Below are 9,225 nucleotides of genomic sequence, written 5' to 3' on the forward strand. Positions count from 1 at the left end.
ATGTCTGTGTTTTCCCCGTGCTCTCTCTCCTCCTGTCTGAACCTCTGTACTTCCTGTTTGACTCTGCCCGTCTCCCGTCAGTGTTATGTTCAACCCGCCCTGTCTCGTTATGGTTATCTGTGTCAGCTGTGTTCCCCGTGTGTTCCCACTTTCCTCGTTAACCCTCTGTGTATTTCTGTCTGCGTCTCCCTCTGTTCGGCGTCGCGTTCTCCCTCATGTTGTGTGTGTTCCTCCCTGTGTCTCTTGGCGAGCTTTGTATTTAGTTTTGGGTCCTCCTCCTGCCTGCCACACAGCGATCCATGACACTAAAAGTGATATAGCTACGTTAATCCTACCGTAAAACAATAAGACAAGGTATGACCTTTCCCATGCTCCTAGGATGTGGGGGTGAACGCCAGAACACTCTGGAATGTTACAGACCTCCTAGGATGAGACATTCTTTCAATGCCACCAACTATATACTTCTAAACACAAATGATTACATGCAGCATTCTACCATATGCAAACTTATACCATTAAAAGATTATACTGACTACTAAGTACAATTTTCCATTGACATAGCTGAAGCTGGATAAAAACTGGACAACTTTAGCTTTCACTGCTACACAAAAGGATCATGTTTTAAACAAACTGCAATGCTAGCTCAAATTTCATCTGACCGTTTGTGTTAAAGTTTAAAGTCCACAACGGTCAGTGCAGGGAAGCAAAGCAGACTTTAAACTGAAGCGTGATAGGAAAATGTATTCAAACTTTCCGGTGAACAGAGCTCTTTAAAGCCTCAAGTTGTTCTGATTTGATGCTGTGAAAAGAAAACTGAAATAAATTTAGATGTGCCAAATAATCACATGTAAAATGCTAAAAGCACATCAACAACAACTGTTAATATGTTCACACATTAGATGGACTGTACAGTTGATTTAGTCTGTCAGCAATAATACACCAAGGGGTCATTTTGTACTGTGGAACTGCTGCGTAAACACAGTGCCTGCTTTGATCTTTCATTGTACTCGTAACAACAGAAAAACAGATGGACCATCTGGTGCGTGGACGGTTGGTGAAATTTAATCTTGAGTTCATTTAGACAAAACTGCTTCTTTGGAGCCTCCTGTTTGCAGCATAGTAGCTGAGTTTCCTTTAAATCAGCAGAATGTTCTTCTGGAAAATGTTTAAATTAGTGCTGTCAGTGTTCATCACGTTCATCGCGTTAATACGACGTTAACGGCATATCCACATTAACATGGCCAACCCGACGTGATTAAAATTTTTTTAACATGCTCAACCCATCTGATTAGTGAGATGCTTGGCTACAAGTTGAACAGCCACAAGGGGCAGTACCCTCCATGGAGAAGGAGGCTAGAGGACAAGATCAAAGTAGCACGGAGGGAGGTTAGCCAACTAACGGAGTTGCAGAAAGGTGCGACAAAGAAGGTGCATAAGAAATACAGCAAACTGTTCATGCCTGAGGCCTTGGAAACTGCCAAGCAAAGACTCACAGCCTTGGCCAGCCGCTTGAGGAGGTACACCAGAGAGATAGAAGGCAGGAGAATAAACCAGCTGTTCTCCACAGAACCAGCAAAGGTGTACTCTCAGTGGCAAGGGAACAATAAGAGAACAGCACCACCAAGGCTGGAGACGGAGCAATACTGGAAGGGCATATGGGAGAAGGACGCAACCCATAACGGCAATGCTCAGTGGCTAGTGGATCTGAGGGCAGACCACAGCAACCTCCCTGAACAGGGTCCAGTAACCATCACAGTGGCAGATATCCAAGAAAGGGTCTCCAGTATGAAGAGTTGGACAGCACCAGGGCCCGACATGGTTCACGCCTACTGGCTGAAGAAGCTGACTGCACTCCACGAGCGCCTGGCAGCACAAATGAACCAGCTGCTAGTTAACGAGAGACACCCGGAATGGCTAACCGAAGGTCGGACGGTCCTGATCCCCAAGGACCCCAAGAAGGGACCGGTCCCCTCCAACTACCGACCAATAACCTGCCTCAGTACTACATGGAAGCTCCTGTCAGGCATCATATCGGCTAAGATGAACAGGCACATGGGTCAATACATGAGCGGGACACAGAAAGGAATTGGCAAAAATACCAGAGGCGCAAAACACCAGCTACTGGTAGACAGAACAGTCAGCCGAGACTGCAAGACCAGACTGACCAACCTGTGCACTGCCTGGATTGATTACAAGAAGGCCTATGACTCAATGCCCCACAGCTGGATACTGGAATGCTTAGAATTCTACAAGATCAATGGGACCCTAAGAGCCTTCATCAGGAACTCAATGGGGATGTGGCGTACAACACTAGAGGCCAACTCCAAGCCCATAGCACAAGTCACCATCAAGTGCGGGATCTACCAAGGAGATGCTCTGTCCCCACTGCTGTTCTGCATAGGCCTGAACCCCCTCAGTGAGATCATTAACAAGACTGGCTACGGATACCGACTACGGAACGGAGCAGTTGTCAGCCACCTCCTGTACATGGATGACATCAAGCTGTATGCCAAGAGTGAACGAGACATCGATTCACTGATCCACACTACCAGACTATACAGCAATGACATTCGAATGTCGTTCGGACTGGAGAAGTGTAGTCGGATGGTAACAAAGAGAGGGAAAGTAGTCAGAACTGAGGGGATTGAACTACCAGAAGGCAACATTGCAGACATAGAGGACAGTTACAAGTACCTGGGGATCCCGCAGGCGAATGGGAACCATGAAGAGGCTGCTAGAAAAGCTGCAACCACCAAGTAACTGCAGAGGGTCAGGCAAGTCCTGAGGAGTCAGCTGAATGGTAAGAACAAGATCCGGGCCATCAACACGTACGCCCTGCCCGTGATCAGGTACCCTGCTGGGGTAATAGGCTGGCCAAAGGAGGAGATAGAAGCCACTGACATAAAGACAAGAAAGCTCCTTACCATGCATGGAGGGTTTCACCCCAAGTCCAGCACCCTGAGGCTGTACGCTAAGCGGAAGGAAGGGGGCCGGGGACTGGTGAGTGTCAGCACCACAGTCCAGGATGAGACAAGGAACATCCAAGAATACATTGGGAAGATGGCCCCAACTGACCGAGTGCTCAGTGAATACCTCAGGCAGCAGAAACCCAAGAAAGAGGAGGGAGACGAGGAACCATCATGGAAGGACAGGCCCCTGCACGGTATGTACCACCGGCAGATAGAGGAGGTGGCTGATATCCAGAAATCCTACCAGTGGCTGGACAAAGCTGGACTGAAAGACAGCACAGAGGTACTAATCATGGCAGCACAAGAACAAGCTCTGAGCACAAGATCCATAGAGGCTGGGGTCTATCACACCAGGCAAGACCCCAGGTGCAGGCTGTGTAAAGATGCCCCTGAGACAATCCAGCACATAACAGCAGGGTGCAAGATGCTAGCAGGCAAGGCATACATGGAACGCCATAACCAAGTGGCTGGCATAGTGTACAGGAACATCTGTGCCAAGTATAACCTGGAAGTCCCGAGGTCAAAATGGGAGATGCCCCCGAGGGTGGTGGAGAATGACCGAGCTAAGATCCTGTGGGACTTCCAGATAGACGGACAAAATGGTGGTGGCTAACCAACCGGACATAGTGGTGGTAGACAAACAGAAGAAGACGGCCGTAGTGATCGATGTAGCGGTTCCGAATGACAGCAATATCAGGAAGAAGGAACACGAGAAGCTGGAGAAATACCAAGGGCTCAGAGAAGAGCTCGAGAGGATGTGGAGGGTGAAGGTAACGGTGGTCCCCGTGGTAATCGGAGCACTAGGTGCGGTGACTCCCAAGCTAGGCGAGTGGCTCCAGCAGATCCCGGGAACAACATCGGAAATCTCTGTCCAGAAGAGCGCAGTCCTGGGAACAGCTAAGATACTGCGCAGGACCCTCAAGTTCCCAGGCCTCTGGTAGAGGACCCGAGCTTGAAGGATAAACCGCCCGCAGGGGCGTGCTGGGTGTTTTATATATACAGTGGGCCAAAAAAGTATTTAGTCAGCCACCGATTGTGCAAGTTCCCCCACCTAAAATGATGACAGAGGTACACTTCAACTGTGAGAGACAAAATGTGAAAAAAAAAAAATCCATGAATCCACATGGTAGGATTTGTAAAGAATTTATTCGTAAATCAGGGTGGAAAATAAGTATTTGGTCAATAACAAAAATACAACTCAATACTTTGTAACATAACCTTTGTTGGCAATAACAGAGGTCAAATGTTTACTATAGGTCTTTACCAGGTTTGCACACACAGTAGCTGGTATTTTGGCCCATTCCTCCATGCAGATCTTCTCGAGAGCAGTGATGTTTTGGGGCTGTCGCCGAGCAACACGGACTTTCAACTCCCGCCACAGCTTTTCTATGGGGTTGAGGTCTAGAGACTGGCTAGGCCACTCCAGGACTTTCAAATGCTTCTTACGGAGCCACTCCTTTGTTGCCCGGGCGGTGTGTTTTGGATCATTGTCATGTTGGAAGACCCAGCCTCGTTTCATCTTCAAAGTTCTCACTGATGGAAGGAGGTTTTGGCTCAAAATCTCACGATACATGGCCCCATTCATTCTGTCCTTAACACGGATCAGTCGTCCTGTCCCCTTGGCAGAAAAACAGCCCCATAGCATGATGTTTCCACCCCCATGCTTCACAGTAGGTATGGTGTTCTTGGGATGCAACTCAGAATTCTTCTTCCTCCAAACACAACGAGTTGAGTTTATACCAAAAAGTTCTACTTTGGTTTCATCTGACCACATGACATTCTCCCAATCCTCTGCTGTATCATCCATGTGCTCTCTGGCAAACTTCAGACGGGCCTGGACATGCACTGGCTTCAGCAGCGGAACACGTCTGGCACTGCGGGATTTGATTCCCTGCCGTTGTAGTGTGTTACTGATGGTGACCTTTGTTACTTTGGTCCCAGCTCTCTGCAGGTCATTCACCAGGTCCCCCCGTGTGCTTCTGGGATCTTTGCTCACCGTTCTCATGATCATTTTGACCCCACGGGATGAGATCTTGCGTGGAGCCCCAGATCGTGGGAGATTATCAGTGGTCTTGTATGTCTTCCATTTTCTGATGATTGCTCCCACAGTTGATTTTTTTCACACCAAGCTGCTTGCCTATTGTAGATTCACTCTTCCCAGTCTGGTGCAGGTCTACAATACTTTTCTTGGTGTCCTTCGAAAGCTCTTTGGTCTTTGCCATGGCGGAGTTTGGAGTCTGACTGTTTGAGGCTGTGGACAGGTGTCTTTTATACAGATGATGAGTTCAAACAGGTGCCATTTATACAGGTAACGAGTGGGGGACAGAAAAGCTTCTTACAGAAGACGTTACAGGTCTGTGAGAGCCAGAGATCTTCCTTGTTTGAGGTGACCAAATACTTATTTTCCACCCTAATTTACGAATAAAGTCTTTACAAATCCTACCATGTGGGTTCATGGATTTTTCTTTCACATTCTGTCTCTCACAGTTGAAGTGTACCTCTGGTGCAAATTACTGACCTCTGTCATCATTTTAAGTGGGGGAACTTGCACAATCGGTGGCTGACTAAATACTTTTTTGCCCCACTGTATATATAAATATATAAATAAAGCTGTATAATACCAGTAGGTCAGCTCTAATAGTAATTTGGTATGGCTTCGCGGGCCAAATGTAATTAGGCTAAATAAAGTTACTGTTGTAGGCCAAACACTGTCATTAGTTTCATGTTGTTCTTTGTACAGTTGTAAATCACCTGAATGGTTTCAGAGGTGGAACATTTACTCTCTGCAGATTGTTTTATTTTGAAAAAAATGATTCCCTGTGCGTTTCCTGTGGCCTACTCATCTTGATCCTGCAACGTCTGTTTCAGAGCTCAGCAGAGAAGATTCAGAATCACACTTTGGCACATTCAAGCAGCGCCTTTAAATATTATCTGAGCCTAAATATAACACAGCAGGTTTATTGCTGGAGAGTCTAGTTCAAAAGTCATGAACAAACTGTGTCACGCAATAACTATCTGCATTCTTCACTTGGAGACACTATTGTGCCGTAGGTTCTGAAACAATAGGAGTTCTTTATGAGACTAGTTCATTCCTTTTCATGAGCAATCAGAGGGAACGCCTTCCTTATTCAGCAAGGAAAGTAAACGCTGAACAAACAGCGACAGAGCTCGTTCCTCTGGTCTTAGTAGATCTATGCTCTCTTCCAGTCTAATCTTTCTGGAGTCAAAAAGGAATAAGACGACCACACTGGGACCACAAATGTGTCACTATACAACTCAAATGTCCCAAAAAAGAAAGAATCGCAGGACAAACATGCAGCCTACCTGTGGCGTACATAACATAGCCCTATGATGATTTAAATATATTTGATCAAATGTGAAAAACATTCAGTTATAATTTATTCTATGACCATGTAAAACCATTACAGCAGTTAAACTCTGTCTTCACTGCTGTCTTATAACTATCATTCATAATAATCAGTATTAATTAAGCATTAACAGTTAGAACACAAAACAAAAGTGGCAGCTCAGGTGGATCACATGAGCTTTGATTTCAGTCTTACTGCCCACTCAAAGTGTTTCTAACCACAAATCAGATTTTGTCTTCATGCAACACTTTAATCTGAGCACTTTAGTTTTCTCACAATTTAGAATAACTAATGAACTCAAGAAGCACGTTTCTCAACCAGCAACCTCTTTGCTGTGAGGCAACAGTAGCTACTAACCACTAACACACATGGACCATCATGCTGACCATTTACTGTTTAGTAAAGAACATTTTGGGGAAAGAAACAACAGTAAGATGAGCTCTCTTATTGTATTAAAATGAATATCCATATGCATATTACTTCAGCTGAATACGCCTGTAGTGCATTTAAATATCCCTGAAACACAACACATGTTCAAAAAATTCAAACACAGAACTTTCATTCAGTGCCACAACAAAAAGAGTTTGACTGCAAAAGAAACAGAAAATAAATAAAAACAATAAATGAATAAAATACAATAGTAATAAAACACAAGTTATGTAATGAGATCACTGATGGCACAACAAAGTTTATACAGACGAGCAAAAGCAAAAAAAGGCAACTTCACACATCAAAGACGAACAAAACAATAAATCAGTCTGAAGTCAGTCTGACAGCACAACATGTCCGTGTTTGTCTGCGTCAGACTTGCTTTGAGTTCCTGATGAAGGCGTTGAGAAAAATATGCAGCAAGAGCAGCGACAACCGAGGTGGAAATTATCAGGAACAGGTTGACCCTGGACAGACCTGCTGATGTAAAATTAAAAAAAATAAAATAAAACCCACACACACACACACACAACCCAAGATTACCACAAAAACTTATACAAACTGAAACGATGCAGAGACAAGTTGGACTGGTTTCTCACCGATTCTCACTGTTTCAACGTGCTGTTGCAGTTTGGAGGGTTCAGCTGCATCTCAGAGCTGCAAAGTTTTAGTGTAGATTAAATTTTAGAAGAGTCAATATGATGATCTCAGCTGGGCCTGACTGTCTCCCTGTGGTTGCAGGTTTGAACTCCCAACCTGACTGAAGATCCAGCAAAGATAAAAGAAAAAACCCTCAGTTTCATTAACACCAATGTTCCTTTGAGCAAGGCAGCTAGACTGGTAGTGGTTGTTTTTGTGTCTCATCATCCTCTGGATGCTTCTGTTGACAGAAGGAGGATAATGAGTCAGTCTGACGGCACAAGAAGCAACAACATGTTTGTTTCTTTCTTTCTTACAGTTCGATTCTGATGTTGGCAGGAAAAATGTACAGCAAGACCAGCAACAGCTATAACGATTATAAAAGCGATGACAGTGACGACCACAGGAACCCTGGATCGACCTGCGGAAATAGAAAAACAAAAACAACAAGGTCACCACAAAAACCCAAACAGGAATGATGCAGAGTAAAGTTGGACTGTTTTCTCACCATTTGCTGGAGTCGTGTCCTGATGATCTAGAGTTAGCAGCGACGTCTCTATCGTCGAGGTTTTAGCAAAGTTTGGATCTAGAAAACCACAAAAATCAGTTGAGACATAATCAGTTGATAAAAATATAAGACGTAAGAAACAGAGTGGTGAAATGTCTTTAAATGACATTCAGTTAATTTTAAGTCAATAAAAAGGTTAACAGGATGTCAACATGAATTTCTTTTTAAATTATTGTCACATTTTAAGCAGTTCACACAGTGATGGCACAAACTTGCAGTCACACAACAACAAGCTGATCTTTTTCTTACAGATCAAACAGATCTTTGAGTCTTTGTACAGTTTGTTTACTGAAGATCCAAATAAACTCAAACTTGTGCCCAGCTATTGTTTAATCATCAAAGACAAACACGAAAGAAACCATTAAATGCCCCAAATTACCATCGCATTCAAGAACATGAAGATGAGTGGATGTTTAACCCTCAGTACAGCTGTGGAAACTATCAAAGAGACAAAACTCTTCTTTTTTTTAGATTGTTAACAAAAAGAAGGCAAGTGTTTGACACAATGTTAGATTTATAAGTACATTCTTATCTCAGGTTCCAGACTAAGATCACAGTGATCACATGTGTATAAATGAATTGTCTTACCAGAGACGGTGAGTCTGCAGCTGTTGTAGCCGCGGCCATAACCTGTGTCCACCTCACACAGGTACAGACCCGAGTCCTCAGTCCTGAGTCTGGACAGCTGGAGTCTGAGTCGTCCTTCTCTGAGGGCGTCTTTGTCACTCTGGACTCGTCCTGAAAACTTTTTGTCCTGATCCTCTGAGAACTCGACACCATAATAAAGATGATAAAAAGTCCAGTATTTATGGCCATTATTCAGGATACAGAAGACCTTCAGTGCTGAGAGGGACGTGTCTGCTTTGGTGGTGAACGTCCACTCCAGTGTGATGTTGTTGTTCTCCTCTGCCTGATAGGAGCTCTGTGTCACATCCACTACAAATGATCCTGTTGAGGAGACAGAGAGGAGCAGACACACAACTTTATACAACATCAGAAGTTTCCAACATTTTGTGTCCAATGCACTAAATACATCCTCCTGCTTGGCAGCAACATCTTACAAGATCCAGTGATCCACTGTCTCTCCTCTGCACACGTCTAAACCATCTCAGGTTTGCCTCTCTAACTTCATCTTCAAACCTGAGCCGTCCCTCAGACTCATTTCTGATCTTTTCCATTCTGATCACATCAAATGAAAATCTGAGCTTCTTCAGCTCTGCCTCCTGTTTCTTGTCAGCAACACCATCTCCAA

The 9,225-nt window shown here is 44.5% G+C and overlaps 1 protein-coding gene across 6 annotated transcripts in view; it reads right to left on the reverse strand.

The window, feature by feature from the left end:
• LOC113018990 (myelin-oligodendrocyte glycoprotein-like) overlaps positions 1 to 9,225 on the reverse strand; it is a 30,648-nt gene that overhangs the window by 12,134 nt on the left and 9,289 nt on the right. For 3 of the 6 annotated variants that reach the window (XR_013906295.1, XR_013906296.1, XR_013906294.1), the window contains 5 exons: positions 8,562 to 8,921; positions 7,914 to 7,991; positions 7,723 to 7,826; positions 7,366 to 7,526; positions 6,352 to 7,243 (listed from right to left, as the gene is read on the reverse strand). The exons of the other annotated variants lie outside the window; for them this stretch is intronic. The gene's annotated coding sequence lies outside the window, so the exon portion shown is untranslated. Of the gene's footprint in view, positions 1 to 6,351; positions 7,244 to 7,365; positions 7,527 to 7,722; positions 7,827 to 7,913; positions 7,992 to 8,561; positions 8,922 to 9,225 lie in introns of those variants that run through there. 6 annotated transcript variants of the gene reach the window in all.

The sequence above is a fragment of the Astatotilapia calliptera genome, chromosome 3 (genome assembly GCF_964374335.1).
Source record: "Astatotilapia calliptera chromosome 3, fAstCal68.1, whole genome shotgun sequence".
NCBI lineage: Eukaryota > Metazoa > Chordata > Actinopteri > Cichliformes > Cichlidae > Astatotilapia > Astatotilapia calliptera.